The sequence below is a fragment of the Gobio gobio genome, assembly GCF_949357685.1.
Source record: "Gobio gobio genome assembly, chromosome: 9".
NCBI classification, from domain to species: domain Eukaryota; kingdom Metazoa; phylum Chordata; class Actinopteri; order Cypriniformes; family Gobionidae; genus Gobio; species Gobio gobio.
Window position 1 is genome coordinate 47952249 of NC_137115.1, and position 25989 is coordinate 47978237.

Below are 25989 nucleotides of genomic sequence, written 5' to 3' on the forward strand. Positions count from 1 at the left end.
TATATATATATATATATATATATATATATATATATATATATATATATATATATATATATATATATATATATATATATATATATATATATATATATATATATAAACACTCACCTAAAGGATTATTAGGAACACCATACTAATACTGTGTTTGACCCCCTTTCGCCTTCAGAACTGCCTTAATTCTACGTGGCATTGATTCAACAAGGTGCTGAAAGCATTCTTTAGAAATGTTGGCCCATATTGATAGGATAGCATCTTGCAGTTGATGGAGATTTGTGGGATGCACATCCAGGGCAGAGGATGGGTACATGGTGGTCATAAAAGGATGGACATGGTCAGAAACAATGCTCAGGTAGGCTGTGGCATTTAAACGATGCCCAATTGGCACTAAGGGGCCTAAAGTGTGCCAAGAAAACATCCCCCACACCATTACACCACCACCATCAGCCTGCACAGTGGTAACAAGGCATGATGGATCCATGTTCTCATTCTGTTTACGCCAAATTCTGACTCTACCATCTGAATGTCTCAACAGAAATCGAGACTCATCAGACCAGGCAACATTTTTCCAGTCTTCAACTGTCCGATTTTGGTGAGCTTGTGCAAATTGTAGCCTCTTTTTCCTATTTGTAGTGGAGATGAGTGGAACCCGGTGGGGTCTTCTGCTGTTGTAGCCCATCAGCCTCAAGGTTGTGCGTATGGCTTCACAAATGCTTTGCTGTATACCTCGGTAGTAACGAGTGGTTATTTCAGTCAAAGTTGCTCTTCTATCAGCTTGAATCAGTCGGCTCATTCTCCTCTGACCTCTAGCATCAACAAGGCATTTTCACCCACAGGACTGCCGCATACTGGATGTTTTTCCCTTTTCACACCATTCTTTGTAAACCCTAGAAATGGTTGTGAGTGAAAATCCCAGTAACTGAGCAGATTGTGAAATACTCAGACCGGCCCGTCTGGCACCAACAACCATGCCACACTCAAAATTGCTTAAATCACCTTTCTTTCCCATTCTGACATTCAGTTTGGAGTTCAGGAGATTGTCTTGACCAGGACCACACCCCTAAATGCATTGAAGCAACTGCCATGTGATTGGCTGATTAGATAATTGCATTAATGAGAAATTGAACAGGTGTTCCTAATAATCCTTTAGGTGAGTGTATATATATATTTATATATTACATTAGAGAAATTAATAGTATGTTTAAGAAATATTATGGGCACAGACATGAGGTCACATGACATGCCAAATGCTACTCATTTGATCTACCCTCCTGTTACTGGACACTACAGAGAATATAATTTATCATGTCCAAATGCATAACAACACATTAATACAATGGCATTTATGCCCAGTGTTGCCAGATCCTGCTAGAAAAACAACCAATCTGTCATTTATATCCTTTAAAAAACAATGAAAAAGTTTCACACATGCAACTGACCTAAATCTATAAATTAAAAAAAAGAAAAGGGCAGAAACAGAGAAGAAAAGGGGAAATTAACTATAACAATTACAAACGATGTTATATAAAGTGCGAGCAGTGGGAAGTACAGGAGTGGGAGATTTGATAGTTGCTATTAGTAGTCAACTAAAAATTGTACACACTAGCTTATAATGAGGTGATTAAACCAACTGTACAAAATATAAGCCAGTTCAGAGATCAGAGGTGGTGGATGAGGAGGAAGAGGATGAGAAAGAGCAAGGTGTGGAGAGTGTTGTTACTGGGTCTGGCACACTAGAGGGGTTTTTCCTTTGTCTGGTGTGTTTAATGCAGTGGGGAAAAAATGGGCGCAGTTTTCAAGAAATGTGTCTTAGCAATTGTGAAAAAAAGTGTAAAATCCACAAGCCCAAAGTCATTAAGAAGTGATACGTGTGAGTATAAGTCCAGGATGACTGCCATATCATACCCAAATAAACAAAAAGAGTGCTCCTTTAAAAATCCTAAATGTACAAAAGGGGACACTTATTAGTTGACCCCTTCCTTTAGTATTGCTGTAAGTGGATCGTCCTTAGGGGTAGTATCCTTTATGACTTTCTGGAAGTGGTCTTAATCCACAAGGAGTTCTCTCTTCCTCACAGCCCTGTTTGAGCAAAGGGAGTATCTATGGCTCATCTTTACTTTATCTATTCTGCACTGGCTCCTCTGAGACACGATGCATAGAATGTCAAACTCAAATACAACAGATTTCCTCAAAGTCAAGACCTGGGTTGTGTATTTCTTTTGGCGTAATCTAATCTACGGAAGCTATCAACACAATTAGATTCTCCTGGGTTTGCCAATTGTTCAAAGAAAAAAGAAGTCCAATTGAAGGTTTTCAGATATGAATTTAAGCATATTTAGTTCAAAAAATGAAGACGCAAAATGGGCCTCCCTTACATTATTTACAGCATTGTGTTGTTCTTGGGTCAAATCTCACTATGTTTATTATTTTATGAACAACGACTGTTCATTGTGTGCTGGAGCAGCTGGCATAAGTGATACTGTGTAATTACTCAAGTTAATAATGCATGACGACATTTGCTTTGATATCTACACTGCGCAGGGTTTAATTACATTGATTACAGCTGTGCAACGGGACAATGGGATTCTCGGAGATTCCCTGCAAAATCTGATCAAATTATTTTTTCTAAAATAAGCAATGACTGTATGGGGGGGTTTAACACATGCATCTTTACATACAGAAAAAAGAGAGCTGGCTTCTATTAATTAAAGGTCTACTGTGATTTTGGTCCAGCTGGGCCTTTTTAAACAGTGGCTGTGCCTGAAAACCAAAGGCAGCTGCGTTGCTGCCCAATCAGGCAATGACTTCACAGGCAACGTGTAAAGGCGTCTCCAAAGGAAACATTCAGACAGTATCTAACTCTTACTGCTCTAAATCATATCATACAGCTGTTACGGAAGTCAAACATCTGTGTCTTCTGAGAATCCATACGTGCAAACTCGCTCAGAATCCATTTGCGCAATTACTGTGTCAGCGGCGTTTTAAAAGCATTGCACGGGCAGACGATAAGTGCTCAGAGGTCTCACGTCCCGTAATGATGTTCTGTGGAGGCAGTTCATTTTCTTGTAGCCTAAAGTCAATAGAGGCGATAGTGCACTTGGAAATTACAGAGACGCTCACTAATAAAGCTCTGACAGTTAGGGCATGGAGCTGTCAGCACTTTTTTTTTTTCCTGCGCCGTTTGCTATATAATGCATAGATATGACTTGTGGGTTTCATGCAATGGCTATCAGGGGACTGGAGAAAGTTTCCCCCAGGAATCCCAGTATAATTACATACAAACCAGTCTGGAAGAATGCCAGTGCCCTCCAGTCTTGGAATCCACAAGCCTCCCACTTACTGCCTCTGTGTCTGTGGTGAAGTTTATATAGTAAATACTTGTTTATAAACACAGAGAAATCAGACACATCATGAGTTTCTTGTGCAGACCAAAGGAAAACCTTGATTCAAAACTACAGACAGATTCTTATAGGTTATGGAACCTGATAATCAAAATATTGAGCAAAAAAAAAAATATTAATAACATATAGGGCCCTATTTTGACGATCTGAAACGCAAGTGTCAAAGCGCAAAGAACTTTGTGGGCGGGTCTCGGCGCTGTTGCTATTTTCCCGGCGGGATAAATGGCTCTTGCGCCCGGCGCAAATCTAAAATGGGTTGGTCTGAAGTAGCTTCATTATTCATAGGTGTGGTTTGGGCGTAACGTGAATAAACCAATCAGAGCGTCATCCAACATTCCCTGTAAAAGCAGGTGCGCAAGTTCCATTATGGATTGCTATTATTATGGCGTATTTACCAGGCGCACGCCAGGAGCGGTTCACAGCCGAGGAGACTGATGTTCTTGTAAGAGCAGTGAAAGACAGAGAAGTTGTGTTGTATGGGGATGGGAGAAACCCACCCAAAATAGCGTCGGTTAAACAGGCGTGGGAGGAAATAGCCACAATTGTTTCATCTGGCATCCCCAGGACGTCGCACCAGTGGCGCAAGCGCTACAATGACATCAGAAGACAGGGAAAGTCCAAGCTTGCCAGCATCAATCGGGCACGCCGTGTAACGGGAGGTGGATCTGCCTCTACTCAGGACCTGACGCCAGCAGAGGACATCGCTGCGTCCACCCTCACCGATTTTTTTCCTGGTTCTTGACGGACAAACCAATTTGTTAGATGTCCTTATATACATATATGTCTTGCCAGAAGTTGCCACTATTGGGCAAACAGGTCTCCTTAATTATTAGACTACAATTAGCCTGAATAATTTGTAAGCTAGATTTATGCCTATTTTTTCACATCTTCGTGGCACACCACAATGATTTCCGTCATCTCATGTGTTAATATTTTTTAGTGTAACAATTTATGATTTGCAAAAATAACTGTTGCATCTGTGTAGATTACATGAGCAAAGTGTATGCGCGTTGTGCACGCTATACATTATGGTCAAGCATGCGCCCTTAAAATAGCATAATGAACAACGCGCAACGCGCCACTGACTTTAGACTAGGTTTTTTCTGGTCAGTGGCGCAATTGTTTAATGGAACAGCAAAATAGCACCAGGGATTGTTTGCGCCGGAACACGCCTCCTTTTTTGCGCTGAACCACCCAGGTAGCGCAAGTTCATTCACTAGTTTAGCGACGTGCTTCTGTGGAGGGAAAAGCGCGCTTTGCGCGGGTACAAAATAGGAATGACACATGCGTCGGTGTACAAAGTCAATTGCGCTGGGTGCAAGATAGGGCCCACTATATATATATATATTTCACTTTTGTTATTTTATTAAATAATAATTAAAGCTGCTGTCCGTAACTTTTTTTGTGTTCAAGATTTACAAAAATTATATAATGAATCCATTTTCTGAATCGTGTTTTTGTCTTAACCTGAATCATTATGGTACACTTATAATAAGTGTTTATATTGGGACAATTTCAGACCGGTCTGGTCGGAAGCGCTGCGGAGGAGCACAGTCCCTGCGTGACTCGCCATAGACATAAAAAGAGAGAAGTAGCTCCGGCTGTAATGTTCTTCCTCAAGACGCATGCAGTTCTGTTTATTAACCGGTGGAGCACTAAAAGTTACGGACTGCAGCTTTAAATAAAATAATAACTATAAACTATAATTGTATGTAGATATTATATCTAACTATATTGCCAAAAGTATTGGAACACCCCTATAAATCATTGAATTCAGGTGTTCAATCACTTCCATGGCCAAAAGTGTATCAAATCAAGCACTAGGCATGCAGACGCTTCTACAAACATTTGTGAAAGAATGTGTTGCTTTCAGGAGCTCAGTGAATTCAAGCGTGGTACCCTGATAGTACCTGAAATTTCCTCACTACTAAATATTCTATGGTCAACTGTTAGTAGTATTATAACAAAGTGGAAGCAATTGGGAACAACAGCAACTCAGTCATGAAGTGGTAGGCCACGTAAAATCACAGAGCGGGGTCAGCGCATAATGGAGGCGCACAGTGCGCAAAAGTCGCCAACTTTCTGCAGAGTCAATAGCTACAGACCTCCAAACTTTGTGTGGCCTTCAGATTAGCTCAAGAACAGTGTGTAGAGCTTCATGGAATGGGTTTCCATGGCCGAGCAGCTCATCCAAGCCTTACATCAAGTGCAATGCAAAGCGTCTGGCAATCACGTCTGGCAATCCGATGGACAAGTCTGGGTTTGGTGGTTACCAGGAGAACGGTACTTGCCTGACTGCATTGTGCCAAGTGTAAAGTTTGGTGGAGGGGGGATTATGGTATGGGCTTGTTTTTCAGAGGTTGGGCTTGGCCCCTTAGTTCCAGTGAAAGGAACTCTTAATGCTTCAGCATACCAAGACATTTTGGACAATTTCATGCTCCCAACTTTGTGGGAACAGTTTGGAGATGGCCCCTTCCTGTTCTAACATGACTGCGCACCAGTGCACAAAGCAAGCTCCATAAAGACATGGATGAGCGAGTTTGGTGTGGAGGAACTTGACTGGCCTGCACAGAGTCCTGACCTCAGTCCGATAGAACACATTTGGGATGAATTATAGGGGAGACTGTGACCCAGGCCTTCTCATCCAACATCAGTGCCTGACCTCACAAATGCGCTTCTAGAAGAATGGTCAAAAATTCCTTGTGGAAAGCCTTCCCAGAAGAGTTGAAGCTGTTATAGCAGCAAATGGTGGGCCAACTCCATATTAAACCCTACGGATTAAGAATGGGATGTCACTGAAGTTCATGTGCATGCCACGGCAGGCGTCCCAAAACTTTTGGCAATATAGTGAATATAAAAAATTAGCATATTTAAAATAGATTAAAGGAAGGAATAGACATTAGCATTTATGTGATATCCATGTATTTACGTTTTGAGCCAGCAGTTTTAGAAGTTTAGCCCAGATTTAAACACATGGAGTGACGTTTGCGTGACACAGGTGAAGAGAGCTGTAAAAGTAGTCTGGTTTTAAAAGTAGGTCACGGTCTGCTTTACCACTTTACTTCCATTTCTAAATGTTTCCAATTGTTTCAGTATTATCTCACCATCATTTACGGTGGTGGTAATATTGGCCTGAGAGCTGATAAGACCACAAACTACAAGGTTTTGTGCTACTTCGGCTTCCTGTTATGCCTGAGCTACTGGCAGTACTATAATAGTTATATTTATAGACCAATATTTTCTATATATATGTTTATATTTCTACCACTAATATAAAAAAAATACCTAAAGGCTTCAGACTATAGTTTATCAAATTGAAATAAAAAAAGAAGCCTGATCCAGTCCTTCAGGGACATTCATCTTTCTTCCAAAGAAAATAATCCGTTGAAAAACAATCTTATTTTTCAATTATGATGTGATTAATTTTTGGGGGGCTGAGGAAGGAAAAATGATATTCACTGGCTGCTTGTGTTTTTGAATACATGCTTCATCATCCAAACGATTTGTAATTTATTCCATCCTTTTATCCCACACTTTGTTACTACTTTGTAGGTACAGACCTACAACTGATGATTCTAACAAAGCATGCTGGTGTTGTCCTTTTATTGTATGTTTTTTGCTATAGATGGTGCAGCGTGGAGAAAATGCCTGCATTCCTGGGACTTAACATGCATAAGACAGATGTTTAGGGTCCTGGTAAGTGTGCTACACCCATCAATCACATCAAAGGGCCAATAGTACGGTGTGTGCAAAAGGGGGCCTTCAGAGCACTCGGCCCCTCCTAATGGCCGTCAATATCTCTACCATCACTCAAACTGTCTTTCACAGCGAGACAGATTCCTGCCAGTGCCTCCTGAACCATCCTAACAGATGGAGCTCTAACTCCATAACCACCAGTAAAAACTATTTCTAGTCTCTTCACTCTTATAGCATTAGTGCTAGTTGCAGTCGTGAGCTTGATTAGTCTTTCAAGAGTCAGAGGGAGTCTGTGTGCACGGACTCATCTCTCAGCAAGTGGGCGTTAAAAGCCCTGGCGAACCCATGCCCTTAATGGCCATACCGGCTCTTCAACAATATTCAACATGTCTGATATGATTTCATGCCTTTTTCCACAGCAAAATAGAAAGATCATAAACACTGTGCCAATCATTTAAAAAAAATAAAACTAGTGCTGGAGAAACATATACTATAATAACATTTATATGTTGCTTGCCAAAAAAAAATTCAGAATACACATACACATAGAAAATCATCAATGGAGACGCTTTGTAAGCATGTAATGGTGTAGTTATGGCCAAAGCTAACTAGCCGACCTTCCTTATGCTGGATATCTATTGTATAGATGAAGGCAGCAAGTGGTTTATTTATACTTTACCATTACGATGTTGCATTGCAACATGATATCCCTCTACATAATCAATAGAGCATGTTGCACAAGGGCATGGCATGATTGGATCAATATAACGTCGAGAGTATGGAACCCAAACAAAAATGTATCCTGAGATGCACTGTCTGGTTTTGGAGCTAATCAATGTACAGATCCTCATGTTTCTATATACCGGTAGACAGCATAGACAGCATGTATATATATATATATATACACATATATACACACATTATATATATATACACATTATATATATAAGGCTTGTGTTAAGGGTCAATTTGACTCCAGCAAACAACAAATACATTTTTACATTTTATAAAATACATTTTATAAAATAAAATAAAGCTAGGTTCACCTGACCACTAAAATAAATAAATAATAAATAAATAAATAAAAAAGCACAAAAACGAATAATAAAAAAACAAAAAAAATCAAACAAGCAAACAACAAATAATTTTTTTTAAATAAACCAAACCAAATAAAACAAAACAAAACAACTTTAGGTTCACCAGACCACTAAAAACCACTGTCTAAATATATAAAAAAAATAAATAAAAAAAAAGCACTAAAATAAAATTTAAAAAAAAAAAATCCAACAACAAATCAAACAACAAGCAAACAAAAAATTAAATAAAATTTAAATAAATAATTGAATGAAAATAAAATACTTCAGGTTCACCCGACCACTAAAACAACTGTCTAAATATATAAAATGCAAATAATAAAAAAGCACTAAAACTTTAAAATGAAAATAAAAAATCTATTTCATTTGAAAGCAATCAAATACAATGAAATAAATGAAAATACAACAAAATGAAATATAAGTAGGATACACAAAACACTAAACCTTTATGTAAGTGACGGGCTACACTTTTGTATGTGCATCAGAGCACACTCATCTCTTCCATCTCTATTTTCACATTCTGCTGAATCTGATAGCTGATAGTCAATCTAGAAAGCATTTTATGTGGGCTTTTCACGTGCAGCTAGATAACCCCTTTACTCTTAAGCAAAGATTGACGACCATTAATTACTGCCCTTCGCTTGGAAGCAACCCAAAAGCATCCAAACGATTGAATGTGTGACATAATCCCCCAACAGAGTTGAGGCAGACAGACTGCGGCAAGCCGTTTCTATGGCTGTGAGTCCCAACACTGCAGTCAGTCTGTGCTCTGCCTGACAAGAGCTCTTGTCGATGAGATGAAATGCACTCTGCGCTTTTAGACCGCAAACTTCAAATGGCCATTACTGAGATTAAATCTCTAAACATTTTCCTCATTTTTCATCAAAACCATGCATGTAAAATCTATCAGCAACACTATGCAATTGGATCAGCATTTTGACTATTGGCAGGAGCTCTTGATTCACTGTTGGTGGGAATTTATTCATGCAGTGCTCACGCTGTTACAAAAGAAACCTGAGGGTCATTTGGGGCTGTTACTCTGCCGTAACTAAAGCCTGCCCCGTGCAAACACTGACTGGTGGGTGATCTCATCGCAGGCGGCTCAATAAAACACTCATTCTAGGGCCAAAGAGCGCAATGTCACCAAGGCAGTGGCATCTCAATCATTCCTGTGATCCAAACAATCCCTCACAACTCCGATATCTTAAGTAAATTCCACTCCACGCACATTTGAGTCCTAGACGACGGGCTGTGACCCTGGAGGACGGACTGACCCATAATTAATAGGGCCGACATGGGTCATGTCAATCAAAGTGGCAACTCACTAGCATAATATGAATATATGATTCACGTTTTTCTGTGCGAGGAAATTAGAGCCTATAAGAATGGTACCTCTTCTTGTGGTCGTAGTACTGGTGCAGTTAATCTACACTGTAAACTCTAATGCTGCATTCACACCAAACGCGAATAGAGCTTCAGGAGCGAGTTATTTCAATGTTAAGTCAATGGAAAGGCGCGTTGACGCGCGTCTGGAGGTCCTGCGGCGCTATAGACGTGTTTGGCGCTGCGCGATGGACTCGCGCGATTCCGCCTCATTCATGTGTCCAGTTTGCGCGAATTGAGCGCCTTGTGCGAGTGTTGCTTTTCATGCATTCATGCGTTTGAAACGAATTAACCAATCAGGAGCCTGCTTGCTGCTGTCACGTGGTAAAGTGACGTGATGAGAAACCCTGCATATTTTAAAAATACTATTATTGTGTCACAAAATGTAGTTTTAAGACTTTTTCAGGTGAGAATGTAGTTGTTTAAAGCTCAAATCTGTGGATTTATAAAGAGAGCGCCTATTTAAGAAACAAATAATCTTGCGTTTTTGGAGTTGTGAGATCCAGCGATCACTGGGCGCTCAGCACTCATTACCCCGGCGAGAGCAGCCTTTCCTCGGCTAGTCCTTCTGACGTTTGCCGCTGGCTCGGATGTCCTGTAGAGGTTCGTCTTGTGTGGATCTAACGGGCGATCTTCGGTGTCATGAATCTATAATTTGTTGTCTGCCAAATCGTTTTGACTGAGGGAAAAGAGAAGTTTCATAACTTTATTAATGGCTATTAATGTTTAATATATATTTTTAATGAAAATGAAAAGAGGCAGAGTGGTGTTTTATGACATATTTTTCCTGGAGCGCATTGAACGCGCATTTTTCTTCAAATTTACACGCATCCAATTCGCTGTGGACGTGCAAATGGATTCAAAATGTTCAAGCGTCCAACTAGACGCGGTAGACGCGATTTTGATGCTATATTTGCGTTTGGTGTGAACGCAGCATTACACTCAAAATATTTAATTGGTTTGAACTTTTTTTTGTTTAATTCGAGTTGGCTCTACTCAAGTTGGCTCTACTATTTTGAGTTCACAAAACTGACGCATTTTAAGTCATCTGAACTGTTTCATTGTTTAAAATTTTATGAAATTTCCCAGCATGCTTTGCCATGACACTCAAAAGGGAGAGCAAATGCTAAAATTAAGTGTTATATAAATGGTTTTTTTTTGTGCAAGATTAATGTTAAGGTGTAGATTTAGTAGATGTTTAATAAAAAAGTTTAATGTTTTGCTATGTTCGTTTAGAAGAGTTTCTGTTATGTCGGGTTTTATTGAATTAGCTAATTAAAGCTAGCCAAGTTTCCACTACTAAAAATATTTAAGTTGATCATTTTAATTTAAATGTATGAATTAGCTTACTCAAATATTTGAAGTTGAGCAATTGAAATGCATGAGTGCAAAATAAAAATCTGCAAATTATGCTTACTTAAACTACATTTCTCAACGTAAAACATTTGATGTAAATGATTGCCTTTTTTTTGTTGGTTTTTTTGCCAACTTACTTGCAGATGCCTATAGACTGAACACGTAATACGCATGATGTCACCATTTTCACGAATTCGCGTTTTTAACAGTGTCAAGGGCTCGTCAAACCGCCAAATGCGGGTGGATTTCAGCAGTGCCGTGTAACGCAGTCGCTCCTACTAGCCACTTTGGCGGGTTGAATTTTGTATAATATACAGTATACATAATAAATTTTTTCAAGTGTAGTCTTTTAAAAAGGCATCTGAAATAATAAACTAAGTGCAATCTATCGATTTTTCGATACATATCGATACTGAAATATCTGAATGAGTATTCCAATACTTTTTTTCCGCAGAATAGATTCACGATACCAGCTGTGCTTTCTCTATCATCTCTCTTTCAGCGAGTTACACACAAACCCGCCTCCCCCACTCACTCGTTTCATTTTCTCCGGATGAATTATGTTGGTGTTACAGGGCTGAAATTTTGCGTGGGATTGCTTGTATTGCGCATAATTTTACTCATTCCCTCATTTTGTGAGGGACACCCAAAGTGCACGCAGATAAAGCCGCCTCTCAGTACTAAATTTAGTTCTTTTAGTTTGAGTATTCACATAAATACAGTCATGTTCTAAGTGCACGTAAACAGTTGAGAAAGAAAACGCATGTGTAACAGTATAATGGATCCATGCGTCAGGTCTTAAAGTGACAGCAGCCTAATATACCTGCTGCCAAATTATGAGATAACATTAAAAACATCTATATGGCAGTTATTCCCCATGGTATCGATTTCAGAACTGTGGCCAGTGAAAAACCACTAGCCGCAGACGCTGTTGTTACGTAAATGAAAAGCCAAAACACAAACTTTTTCAGTTTTTAGTTGAAAACAGGGTTGTGTAAACGGCACCTTAGATGTCAATTTACAAAACATTGATGTCTAATTAGCGAGTAGGTGTTTAGAAAGATACCACAGCTCAAGTTGAGACGTGATGAAAGTCCAGTTAATCCAGTATGAAACAACAAGTTCCAACACCACCTCTTTTAAAAGCCGCTTAAAGGAAACCCTTTTCATGAGCATATTATTGTGGAGAGGTGTGAGGAAGCAAAATACTAAAGGAAGGTCTTTTTATGAAAGGAAATACTGCAGTACATGTTCTAGTTTCACCTTTGAGGTGTGACTGAGTTTGTAATTCAATAGTGATTGCACCACCCAGCTCAGGTTATGCAGGTCAGAGCTGATGGGACGCAAGATGAAAATGAAATTGCGCGTTACAGGCATACGAATCTGCCTATTCTGTGCCAATTGGCAACTCAACCTGATTCACATGGCTGATCATTTTTGTTTAAGAACCATAGGAGCTGATCCAACACTTCAGATGAAGCCATGATGCCAGGAACTAGACATAAACCTTGATGTGAGGTTGAGATTGCGCCAGTTGTAGCCTGTTTTTATCCCTCTCATTTCTGGGTTAATCTGATAATCAAACACATTTGGCTCATTTTCAGAAGATACAGACCTTTTCGGTGCTTCGATCCCAAAATTAAGCTAGATACAGTACAACCGATCCTTTTCAGCAGAACATGATGCATCAAAAGGGAAATTAAAATCTTAGCAGAATGTTTTTCAACAGACATGAGAGACATTTTCAGCTGCCAGACATATAAGTACGTATGCTTTGATCTCACTCATATTACAGTCCTGATAGCAGGATAAAGGCCCATCTCTCTACAGCTCTTTGAAGCAGCAATGAGCTCTTAGCAGTGGATGATGCAGAAAATGTTGAAACACACACAAAAAAGGTCTTTCAGACTTAAAGAATTTGGAAAACACCATCAACCAACAGTTTGATTATTTAGAAAATAAGACAATAATAAGGCATAAAGGCAATAAGACCTACACCTGAATGGATGAACAGTTGGCATGGCCTAAAAAAACTGTATGTTGATATATACACACTGGCTTGGGAATATAATATATAATTGCATAATAACTAAACGCTCTATATATAATTAGGCAACTTTGGAGTTCACCTGAGCCCAAAAAAATGCATCAAAATACATTGTTGGTGAAAGTTACTTTGAAAAAGAATGCATTTACAGTTACTGTGTTACGCCCTTAAAAAGTAACTGAGTTACTTTGCTCATGGTTTAACTGAACGGTTTGACGGTTAGCAGCAAGACATTGATCAATAAAGGTAGATTAAATGCATAAAAATATTTGTTTTATTTAATAATTAACTGGAAGTTTGCATAGTATTCTGATTTTGCATTTGACTGATTATATTCATTTTGAGGAGTACTGAATTTTTATTGTGCAAGTGAGATGAATAAATGCTTTTAAATGCCTCTGCACTTACTCACGATTTTTTCCCAACATGGGAACCGGAGATCTGTCAGTCAAATACTTGCACTCATTTTTGAAAAAGTAACTCAGATACTTTATTGTAAATTTTTTAAAGTAATGGTTACTTGAAAAAGTAATCTGATTACGTAACTCAAGTTACTTGTAATGCGTTATCCCCAACACTGTCTAAATATATAAAATAGGTCTGGGCATTGAAATAAATTTCACGATTCGATTCCGATTAATTTGACTGAAGATTAATTGGGGCCTGTCAGGGACAGTACATTTAAAAGTACATTTCCTCAACTAATGCTGTGAACTATACAGGGAACCCCAGTTGGAGCATTACTATAATATTAATAACTGATTGTAAGCTTTTTAAATTACACATAAGGACTTTTTTTATAATAATAACATTATAATAATAGACCTACATTTCCATTCAAACATAGGCTACGTTAAATACTGAAGAACAGGTTAAGTAAAAATACCATAAATATGAAATATAGTGCATATATTTAGCAAAATGTTCCTCTCTATAGTTCATTTTGCAAGTTTTTGAACATTGAATGGCTTTTCTGAGGTAAACGTAACATTATGTGACATTGTTTAGGATTTAGTTGTTTTAATGAACACTGATTACATGCAACATGATACAGATTTCGGTAAGATGTATTTTTCAACACCTTCTGATTAGGCTTGCTACGATAGTCGGTGTTGCCGGTGTTACCAGTGTTCAGACTCAACACCGCTTACATCACTTGCCCACCGTGGCACCGCCCCACCGTCGTTTTTTTTTTTTTTTAATCCTAATAAAATAATTTAGTTCAGTTAGAGAACAGACAATACAAATTAAAACTGAACGTGTCTGCTTAATAAAGCATGACCCGACCGTGAGTCTCGGCAGGAGTCATTCATCAGATTTCATTCATCATAGAGTGAGGAGCTGGCTGAGATGATCGCGGAAGATTTGGTTTCAAAGCGAAACATAAAAGCGCCTATTTAAGGGAGTTTGTCATTTGTTTTGTTGTTGTGTTTTTTATATAAAATAATAGGCTAATGAACCCACAATTCAAGCAACCCGCCACCGAATTGGCGCTAATTCAAAACCGAAAGTAAAATGTGCACGGCCGCACAGAGCGCGCATTGTTTCCTTTTGTCTGTGACTCCGTCTCCGAGTCCAACACTCTGAGATTACGTATTTTTTGCCGCGCGCACCCTCGTGCTCGTTCGTTCGGACCATGGTGCGGACGCGTCGAGTATAAACAAGGGTTCACGGACGAATTGTCATTCATTCATGGCATGTGTCTCACAGATAGACCGATCAATGCCTGATCAGTGCCCTGACTACTAAGGAACTGTTGAGACGCACCCATGGCCTCACGGAGCGCGCATTTACGGATGAACTTCATTCATGGCCTCACGGAGCGCGCATTTACGGATGAACTTCATTCATGGTCTCACAGAGCGCGCATTTACGGACGAACTTCATTCACGTCTCACAGAGCGCGCATTTACGGACGAACTTCATTCACGTCTCACAGAGCGCGGATTTACGGACGAACTTCATTCATGGCCTCACAGAGCGCGCATTTACAGACGAGCTGTCATTCACGGTGTGTGCGCGCACTGGTGCGTTTTCAGTTCAGTTTTCAGTTGCGGCCGTGTATGTTACTTTCGGTTAGATAGAATTAGTGATTTACAAGCCCCCGCCGGTGATACCGGTATTACCGGTGTTGTCACAAAGTCGATTAATCGGTGGGAAAATTTCCTCACCGTCACATCCCTACTTCTGATGTTCATTTATGTTTATTTCGTGCTGTAACTAGTAGTAAAGCAGAAGAGATGATCAGTTCACATGCGCTCCAGCTTCTCTTTAACTGAGGTGGAAATAGCAATGCGTCACGCCACATTAAAGAGCGCCAAAACGGTATTCACTGTTTGAAATTCGCAATAAAATTGACAGAATTTGAAAGCTGAGACTTTGTTTCATATCAGAAGTAACAAAGCGTATAGCGATTTATTGGATGGGAAGTGCGCTACAAAGCTTTGTTAATTCATCAACTGAAAAGAGCACAGGTTGAATGATAGATTCTTGAGATTTAAGAATCGATATCGGTTCTTCAAAATGAGAATCGAATAAAATCAAGAAATCAATATGTTCAACCCAGCCCTAAAATATAATATATAAAATATAATTAAAAATAAAAAACACAAAAACAAATTAAAGAAAAAAAATCTATTCAATTAAAAACTTAAAACTTAATCACAGCAAACTTCCACAGAATTGAATTATGATCTATTAAAATAATCTAAAGGTGGAGTCATATTAGTGAAATTATAAACGTGCAATTATAACCAATACAAAATAAACCATGCCTGTTCATGATGACAATATATCCGATGTGATTTTACCTATTGCATGAGCAGTGGAAGCCAAAATGCTGTCATCGCTGCAACATGAAATGAATGAAGCTGTTAGCCGACATCTAAAGCACAAGTACAGGACCTCGGCCTCTATAAACATGCCACATCTTTGATCCACTTTAATAAATCATTCAAACAGCAAGCATATCCTACCTCTCTCCCCTCTTTCTATACAGACATAAGTTAGGGATGCCTGGACTGCAGTGCACTTTTCATGCAGGAAGCTTTCAGGCTGTTGTTGGTTTAAAGCACATTGTTCCAGTTGGCTTCCCTTCACATACTGTACAGTTGCACACACACGCTTCTGCATAGGTTGAAAAATGGTGAATAGCTGCTATGACAAACTGGACAATGGGGCATTGCTGGACTCTCTAACAGCCATATGGGGTTTTGAAAAGCACTACTTTTTCCTCTATGTCAGTGGTTCTCAACCAGGGGCCAATTTGGGGGCCACAGCAAATTTCCAAGAGGTCAACAGAATGACTTATTAATTTAAGTAGGCCTATTTAAATTCATAAATGATTATTAATATATTCAAATTATCAGTCATATTAGTGAAATTGCGCACATTTATCACACACAAAATGTATCACACAGAAGTCACTTTCAAACCAAACAGCTTTCTGTTGGTCAATGTGGCAAATCCGTGTGCCCAACTTGAACATGTTGTGAAATTTGCCTGGGGAAATCTGACTCCAGTTTGTGTGGATTCCTATTGAAATAACTGGATTTAGCAATCGTAAATATAATCGCACCTTGAAGAACGAATATTGTCTACTCAAATATTGTGTTGGACAACAAGAGTAAAACAGTTGAGAAACATTGCTCGACATTGTGCAATATCTCTGAAATCAATGTATTTGCAGTGTTATCTGATGAAGTGTAAACTTTAACATGCAAGCGCCCTAACTTGCACTGACTAAGCAAATGTTAAAGTCCCACTGAAGTGCCTTGAGACACGCAGCATTATTCAATGTGTTGATGTAATTTTCACTGAAACAGGAAGACAGGGCGGGACATATCGAACAGCTCCTCCCCTTTTTTTAAAATAGCCAGTAGTGTTTAGTTTATATCACAGCTCGGCCAGAGCCGTTGAGCTCGGTAAAGCCACAGTTTCCTCCTAATTTATAACAATTTCTCCACCAAATTTCCTCAATTTCGCTTTAAAATACAGCATTCAGTGCAGAATTCAAATGGATCCGATACATGGTGTGCGCCGACTTGTGCATATGATCCGCTCTGTGATATTGTGTCTCTGGACCGGAGCAGACAGTGTGTGCCCAGCGTGTGACACTAGTGTGAAACCAGACTTCATTAGCCCCAATAAAAAGCATATTTACACTGTCAGAATCGTTCCCTATCTCCTATATAGTGCCATTCACCATGTAGAAAATAGTAAATGTGTGAACAAGTGACTGATTTTAGCTGCAGCTTCAGCGTCTATGTATAATGGGGCGGGACGCTTCAGATTCTAGAGAGCACTTGATTGGACAGAAAATCTGATGAGAAGCTGAAGTGCGGTAGCCTGGTCCTACCAGACTCTCGTACATTTCATTTGTACCGAAAGTCTGGCCACTCTCCACTGACAAGCGTTAACTTCCTTGAAGGCGGGTACTCTGTTGAAGTTTAAAACTATTGGATCGGCCCAGAGCCACTCTGGATCTGCCATAACCAATCGCTAACGCTTGGTCGTGACGCATGTCATCTCAAACTAGCGCACGACATCAACGTCATCGTTCTCAGCCACTCCCTCTATTCGCTGATTGGACCGGTTAAAATTTAAAGCTGGAGCAAACCAGAGACTATACCGCAATCCCAGACGGAGTACTGAAGGAAAAGGAAAATTGAGCGGAAGTACGTAGGAGGGCGGAGCCAGGCTAGAAGTGCGGAGTGATGTAATCAAAATCACAATCCATATTGGTGGAAGTGAGAGACTGTAAGTTTTGACATTGAATTTTGTCATTGCTTTAAAGCACACTAGCTTCTAAATAACAGTAAGGCTAACATATTCATACTAAAAGCCCAAAAACTCCAGTCATCTCTTCACTGCCCATGATCAGCAGGCCTCACGTCGCTCATACATACTCGCAAGGTTACAGTGGCTTTAAATCATTTAATATCTCCAAAATAAACCTGTCAGCTCAGATCAGGTATCAGAGGCAAAAACAAAAACAAAAGTAGCGTAGCATAAAAAGCGGGCTGCTGAAGGGGAGCAGAGCAGTTGTGGTGTGAATCTCTGCGTGGTCAGGGTAAGTTATGAGAAGCCATTAGTGGAGTAAAGGCCAAAATCTGGAATGCTCTGAGAAGATATCAGATCACAGTCCGTCTGTGTATGTGTCAGTGTCCTCAGTGCGGTTACAACTAGGCTTAAGTCCATTAATCAACTGGACTAACTAATGAATGGCCTTTTAACTACACATGCAAACTAATACACATATGATTCGCACACACATACCACATTCTCATTGGTGTAAGAGTCACGGACACGCTTCAATGTCCCGGTCTGTTTAAAATAGACCTGCATAATACATGAAACGCAGACACGCAAGAGGAACAGGTGTGAGACAGAAGGTGTCAAAGTGTGTGTGTGACAGCAGCAGCAGCAGCAGCGGACTAAGAAAACAGACATACTTGCCCCCTTCAAATGTGCCTGTGAACGACAATTAAAACTCCAAGTTTGTGCGCTTAAAAATCAAATATTGTGTCATACCAAAAAGCTCCCTCTGCTGACGGGATTTATTTCTGTTTCTTTCCAGCTCTCTGTCTCTCATCAGGGTCGGAAGCCACTGAAAGACAAGCACGCAAATGCTAACGTTTGGTCTGTTTCCAGCTCCAGAGCAAGTTCCCACGTAAAAGCCCCTGGGAGGGAGAGAGAGTATGACCGAGAAAACCAGAGGGGAGGCTTGTGACGTCCCTTAAAGACGCATGTTTAAAGACTTCCCAGCAGTGAGTAAAAACACAGTGGCTGCTCTCCCCCCAGGCCTCAAGTACTGCTTGCTTTACAAGACTCAAATACATGAACCCTGTCAGAGCTTCTGACGCTCATTCCCACTGTCTGTCACGCACATATCATGCGTTTATTAGTTATTTCAGTGGGTTAAGCATGTTATCCCTGCTGAAGGTGCACTAAACTGGTTTTAGATGGTCTGTTAGCTGGTATTGGGCTAATTTAGCTAGACGGTCAACTGGACTCCCTGCTTGACAAACTGAAAAATGTTCTCAAAATTACTCAGAAGACAGTCTAGGAGGCCAGCAAACCAGCTAAGGCTAGTTTAAGATGGGTTTTTTTCTGCAGGTATAGCACAATCATACAGCTCCCAAAGGTAAAAAGAAAAAAAAAGCTTAAACCAGCCTAAGATGGTTAGCGCAATTATGTAGCTCTCTGGTCTTAGCTGATTTAAGATGGTCTCCCAGCCTGGCCAAGCAGCAAACTGGTCTTACTGACCAGCAAAACCCCTCTAAAACCAGTTTGGGATACCATATAAGATCAGCAAAGCCAGCATATGCTGGTTTAAGATGTTTTAGGCAGCTCTCAATGCACCAAAAACCCTGGTTAAACCAGTCTAAGCGGGTTTAAAATGGCCAAACTGGTGTTTAGCTAAACTGGTGTCTTAAGAGTGCATAAAATGCCTCTAAAACCAGCCAAAATACCATCATGGAAAGGAAATGGTTTTCCGTGCTGAAACAAAAACTGCTTCACACTACAGTTAAAGAGTCTAAGTTGGTTTAAACTGGTCTTAACTGGTTAAATTTGGTCTCTCAGCCTGGCCAAGCTGGCTTTTAACAAGTTTAACTGGGTAGTCAACTGGTATGACCAGTAGAAAAGTAATCAAACCACTCTAAAACCACCAACAGGCCAGGCTGACCAGACCAAGTAAGACCAGCAAACCACCTTAAGCTGACTTTTTTTTTCTTCAGTGGGTGATGGCACACTCATCCAACCGTCCCTGCTGAATAAAATAAATACAATAAACCAGTGATTTGTTGGTCTTAGCTGGTTTCATTTGCCAGCTAGCTTGATCAATTGCCAAAAACATCTTAAAACCAGCCAACAGATGAGCCTGACCAGGCTTTGAGTCCATCTAAGGCCAGCAAACCAGCTTAAGCTATTTTAGGATGATTTTTGTCAGCAAAAATCATAAAGCGCAATCATATAGCATCATTCTTAGCCCAATTTCTCAGTTTTAATGATACGAAACATCAAGCATTACAGAATTAATTCAAAGTACACAAGATGTTTATTTGGGCGGAGATTGTAGGGGAGTGTCACACGGACTTATGACTGTCTGAAAAATATTGTGTTTGTGTGTTACTGTGTGTTCTGTCCCTCAAGAGTGTGTCGCAACACACGGCAGAGTTTCAGCTCCTGCCAGAAAAATCTCGGAGCAAATAAGACTAGTGCTTATTTACATTCCTTGATTCTACAACCAGAGCTGATAACTGACCCAGTTCTTTAATCCATCCAAGTTAAAAATCTCTTACACTCACACATACACAAGCAGAGGCAGGTATATAGTCGGCAGCCAAGTAGGAGGATTCAAAGCTAAAGCTGGAAAAATAGCCTTGGGATCTGATGACTGGGATGAGAAACAGGTGGTGCATAGAGGCCTGAGAATGGGGAGCTTTATATTCCGTAAAGATACTACGAAGAGATACGGCTTGCATCTGTCCTGCTTTTACTCTTGACCTAATACGTAACAGGCTTCTGCTACAAAGTCAGGTTCTTTTTTATGTGTATCTTGTTCTTATTTGTTCCAAGCTGGTCTTAGCATCTGAAAAGTGCACTAAACCAGCAAATAGACCAGGCTAGGAGACTACATAAGACCAGCTTAAAATGGTTAAATCGGTTATTTAAATGTTTCAGAAGGGCCAGGTCCCAATGTCCATCTCCCTGTCTTATAAACTCTGTTGTCTGGTAGTTTATGGTGTTGTATCGTGTGTGACAGAAGCTGCAGTCAGGCCGTGCACTATTGATATAACAGGCACCGGTTTTTACCAACTAGCCAAACGCGTTCTGACAGCCTCACACAGGCCGACCATTGTCAAGGCTCCTGTAGCCAGAATGCTATTGCCAGCTACTGTCTTTATGGATCAGAGCAAAGAAAAACACAGGGGAAAGACTAACAGTGCAGTCAGCCCTCTCTCCCTGATGCTCTTCTTTCATGTCACCTTTTCCACCTCTACTGTCATGCTCCAAACTTTCCAAAAACTTTTCCAAAAATTACCATTCCCTCCAAGTCTTCACAGAGAACTGGGTCTAGATTGTAAACGGCATGAACTTTCAGCTCTTTGAAGATGGCTAAAATTGCTGTGTTTGTTGCCGTTCCCTTCAATTCTCAGACTGGAGTGGTTATCTTCCGTGTGCAGCTGTCCAACAAGCTGCTGGCTAAAAAGAAAAGAAATCTCGCATTGGACATGAACTTAATGTGCAGATTTGCACTGATTGCACATGCTCACATGAATACAAATATGGCCATCCATGGCGACCTAACTATCAATGCTGTGGTCTTTATATTAAAGACCAAACCAAACCTGCTCTAAACCTGCATGACCTTCCTCCATCTGTGGAACACAAAATAAGATATTTTGAAGAATGTTTTCACGGTTTTCTCCATACAATGAAAGTCAATGGGGTCCAAAACAACACGGCTGGATCCCATTGACATTTCCAATTGATATTTTTCTTAATATCTAATAAGAAAGTCATACAGGCTAGGAATGAAATGAGGGTGAATAAATGATGACAACATTTTTGAGTGAACTACTACTTTTGAGTGCACGGAAATGAAACTTAAAGAGAGTACACTTTCATGTTTCTTAAAAAGTTGTATACTTTGTAACAATGTTCAACTATTTTTTACTTTAAAGTACATTTTAAATCATTGTGCTTAAATAATATTTTGTCGCGCTTTATAAAAGTACACTTATTTTAATGTGTTGACTCCAAAGTTCAGCTTATTATACATTTTCATTTAATTGCAATTAACATGCAATCAGGGGTCTGGAAACATTACATTACGGTCAAGTATATTCTTTTAAACCGCTGCGCCGGCGCGATCGACTCGTTTTTTTCTTATCAGTGCCAAAGAGACTCAAATAACTCTGTCTTTTTTATAATTCAGGCAAGTGTTATACATCATTATATTCTGTTATGCTTCTATTTTTTCTATTAAAAAAAACAGAATTGTTGTTCTTTTTGCAAAATAAAGAAAACAAACATGATGCGGGATCTGCAGTAAATTATTTCTGTGATAAGATATGCAATACTTCTTTTTCACAAGGGTATTCCTTTAATTTAAGAGCTCCATGCTGTTTCCCCTTTAATTCAAATGAATATTCCACCCTAAACGCTTTTTTACTGAGAAAACCAACCCACATGTCAAAAAGGGACGATATTCCATTGAAATGGTTTCATATTTACTTCTGTGGGAGGCTTTGGTCATACATTGATAGTCACTAATCTATGAATGACTAAACGGGCTAGAAGTCTGCGTTTCCTGACAAACACCTTCACTCCCCTACATGCCCTTGACCCGATCGCAGATCTCTAAAGATGCCAAAACCACATGAGCTTTAAATGAAGAACCTCGCACTTCTCCCTTTCCAATTTTTCCCTTCGCTTGCAAAGTCCCGTTCTGAGTTCATGGAAAGTTCCTTCAAGCCGCCTGCCACATATACGCTCCCGTCTGCTGGCAGAGAGTATGCGCAAAGATACTAACTCAACAGAAGAGACAGAGCTTTAAGCTTCTCCAAGTCAAACTGCCAAAGAGCTCGTATGTACCGGCCAACCTAAACTGCAACACACCCTGCAAAGCTGATCGTTTGAAACCAAACCCAAACAAACCGAGGCACTTGAGGCACGCATACAAACAGAAGCAGACTGAGCTCGCTGTCCTGTGATCCGCTACAACCGGCTATCACCTTGCAGATAAGGTCTTACAGTAGAGGGATTGTCTTGTGTCAGCACACACCCTCCCCCTCAATCCCTCCAGTCCCGGCAGCCCCCTGCAATAACAAACCCCCGTGCAGCCACGCCACTCGCCCGGAGCGTCTAACAGGAGTGCTGCGCTATAAAACCCTTTCATTTGCACACTAACCAAACACTTCCCGCAGACACGAATCAATCATTAACAGCGACCAGTTAAAGGCAGTGAAGCAAGTAACGCTGACTACTTACTCTCTTTCAGATGCCGTTTTCCAGCACGTTCCTCACAAGAAAAACAGAAATCCCAATGGAAATCAGAGTCCTTAAGGATTGTCAATAGATCCAGCTTTGAGACTGCCAGTATCAGCTGTTTATAGGTCTGGATGTGGGATGGGTAGTACAGCGCTCACACTCGCGCTCTGTCTGCTGCTGTGACTGAGACTGAGTGTGTATCTGACACGCTGGTGTAGTAAACTCTCCCTCTGGTTTAATCACTGCTCCTCCCCTCACGCTCGCATAGTAAGAGAGGCAGAGAGAGAGAGAGAGAGAGAGAGGCGGTAGACAGCACTGCCCTTGATAATCATTACAAAGACTAAAGGGAAACCACAAGATTTCTAACTAACCCTTTGGCCCTGTTTACACCTGGTATTAAGATGCATTTTGGCCGGATTACAAGTGGACGACGCTAAATACAGGTGTAAACAGGGTCTAAAACGTTTTGAGCATGTCCACTTTCGACCACTTCCATAGGTAGTCGAAAACGCCGGATTTCTTTCATAGTGTAAACGCTCAAATGCTTTCATACTGCCACAAAAGACCGCCTACTCTACGCCTACTGACCTAATGCATAAACATTATGGGAAGCGCGCTAGACAGATGGATTTAAACTCTGTCAGCTGGAGACCCAAGTTTGGTTTCATGATGAAAAACAAACCAAGCACAATGTTCTCTCACTATTACAGATTTGTAATGCACTCGCCGTGTTCGGCTGGTCTTGCGGCTGTCAGAGCAGAAACGAAAGCTGCTGCTCTTCATATGTTTTTCAGTCGTCTCCGGGTGTGTTCATATGTGGATTGTGCAAGCTTATTTTGTCCATTAGATTGAAAGATCTGAAAAAAACTCATTCATTTCCCGCCCATAGACCCTCCCCTTGAAGAAATCAGGACAGAAGTGGTTGAAAGTGGACAAGAGACATTAAAACTGATGTAAATGGGTATGTGTCTCCCTCATCTACTTATGATCCGATCGACCAAAATGCATCTTAATACCAGGTGTAAAAAGAGCCTTAGTTTCAGTACTGGTGGTTACTTAAACTTAAATTTTCAACAATGCTAATCTTTCTAAGCTTAAATGATCAACACAACAGAACTAGTTGAAAGCATTTGTCATGAATGAAAAAAAAAACAGGGAGTGTTATAAATTTAAAAGCATTTTCAAACTGAAACTGAGAGCTGAATATTGTTTTATGTCTTCTTTAGAGGCAGAGCAAAAGATTAGTTTATGATACGAAAGACTTAAGAACGATTGAATATTCAATGTTGAGGGGACTAAATGTAAAACTTTGGAAAACGGTGAACGTCCACTATCCTAAATATTTGAAGGGGAGATATATATGATAAAAATTAAATTATAAAGAATTATTCATTTAATTATATTAAAGCTGCTGTCCGTAACTTTTTTTGTGTTCAAAATTTACACAAATTATATAATGAGAATGTACAACATGAATCCATTTTCCAAACCTTGTTTTTGTCTTACCCTGAATCATTATGGTAAACAAAAAGTTACAGACTGCAGCTTTAATAATTAATAATTAATTTAAAGAATAAAAAGAGGAAAATAAATGAATAAATCCTTATTTTCTTTAAAGTATTGTTATATATTTTTTACATGCAGACTAAATGTAAAAGTTTAAGAACTAAAATAATGATCGACCATCATCCTAAATATTTGAAGGGGATAAAATTTAATTATAAAGAATTAATAATTTATTAATAATAATAATAATGAATAAATCCTTATTTTCTTTACATTATTATTATTATTATTATAGGCGGACTTAATGTAAAAGTTTAAAAACTTGGAAACTTTAATCAACCACTATCCTAAAAAATTATTGTTGTTTAAGGTGTAAAAAAATTGTTGTCATGGTTATGTAAAGTGAATTACCACTGTGTATGAAATTATGTATATGCTTAAAGTTTATTAAATAAACTTCCCTTGTCTGTGATGTTACAGGCCTACAAGCACAAGAGATACTAATTAACATTTCTAAAACATCATATGAATAGTAAGACACCATAGTGTAGTCCAAAAAGGTCATTATTTGAAACTAAATACTCCTAAAGTTCAACTGGCACTGCCAGCACTCGGCTCACGTTACACCTTCAGTAAATAGTGTTATATCTGGTTGAGAAACAATCACCTTCTAGCATGAGCGACAATATACATTGACCTTATGCATTACAAAGCTTTCTGCCAAAACAGTATTTCCAATCAGAGTCAGAGACACATCTTTTTATGTGACTTTTTAAAGAAGACTCACATTGGTGTTAAAACCAGTCTGTTAAATGCTTAAAACGGATGGTGCTAGAACAACTGATCTCAGTGACAGATCGTCTAATCATGCCCTAGTTAACAAAGGAAGAGAACTACAGAGCGCAATAGAGGAACAGTCACAGTTGGGAATCCCTGTGACTGAAATAGTGCCGCTAATTATGTATTGAGGGGAAATGCTAAGCAGGCAGATGGAATGGTAGGTTTGGGGTGTCAGGCTTCGGGATGCCGTCATTAGGAGACGGGGGACTAGCCAAATGCAGACACAAGCATGTCAAGAGAGCCGGGAAGCAGAGCTGAGCCACTTATCAGCCTCTTACTTACAGACGCCAGATGCCGACTGGGACTCCGCCCCTTTTCCGTCCCTTTATACCAGTCAGCCCTGGTCTACCATTATTACGCATGTCATTTTGATAACAGCTGAATGTAGTTACCGACAAAAAGGAAAAAAATAAAATCTAAGCGTAACACTTGGTAGATTGTCATCCCGAATCCTGACACAGTCTACTAATACTCTAATGAGAATAAGTAGACATGTAGCTGCAAAGTTACTTATAGTTAGTAGAATGTCTTAAGTGGACCATCGAAATAAAAGTGTAACCAAAGAAAGAAAAGGGTTAAAAAAAAGCCAGTTTTTCCAGTAGTGGGTGGAACTAATGCGTAAACGGCAATCTCATTGGCTGGCGCTCATCTATTACCGTCCCTGTTT

The 25989-nt window shown here is 39.7% G+C and overlaps 2 protein-coding genes across 2 annotated transcripts in view; both read right to left on the reverse strand.

Moving 5' to 3' along the window:
- The window catches only part of sema4ba (sema domain, immunoglobulin domain (Ig), transmembrane domain (TM) and short cytoplasmic domain, (semaphorin) 4Ba), an 80206-nt gene extending 57035 nt beyond the window's left edge, over window positions 1-23171 (reverse strand). Inside the window, exon 1 of the mRNA XM_079824986.1 lies at window positions 22977-23171. The gene's annotated coding sequence lies outside the window, so the exon portion shown is untranslated. The remainder of the gene's footprint in view (window positions 1-22976) is intronic.
- LOC307131377 (RNA polymerase II elongation factor ELL2) overlaps window positions 1-25989 on the reverse strand; it is a 379314-nt gene that overhangs the window by 217314 nt on the left and 136011 nt on the right. The window lies entirely within an intron of this gene.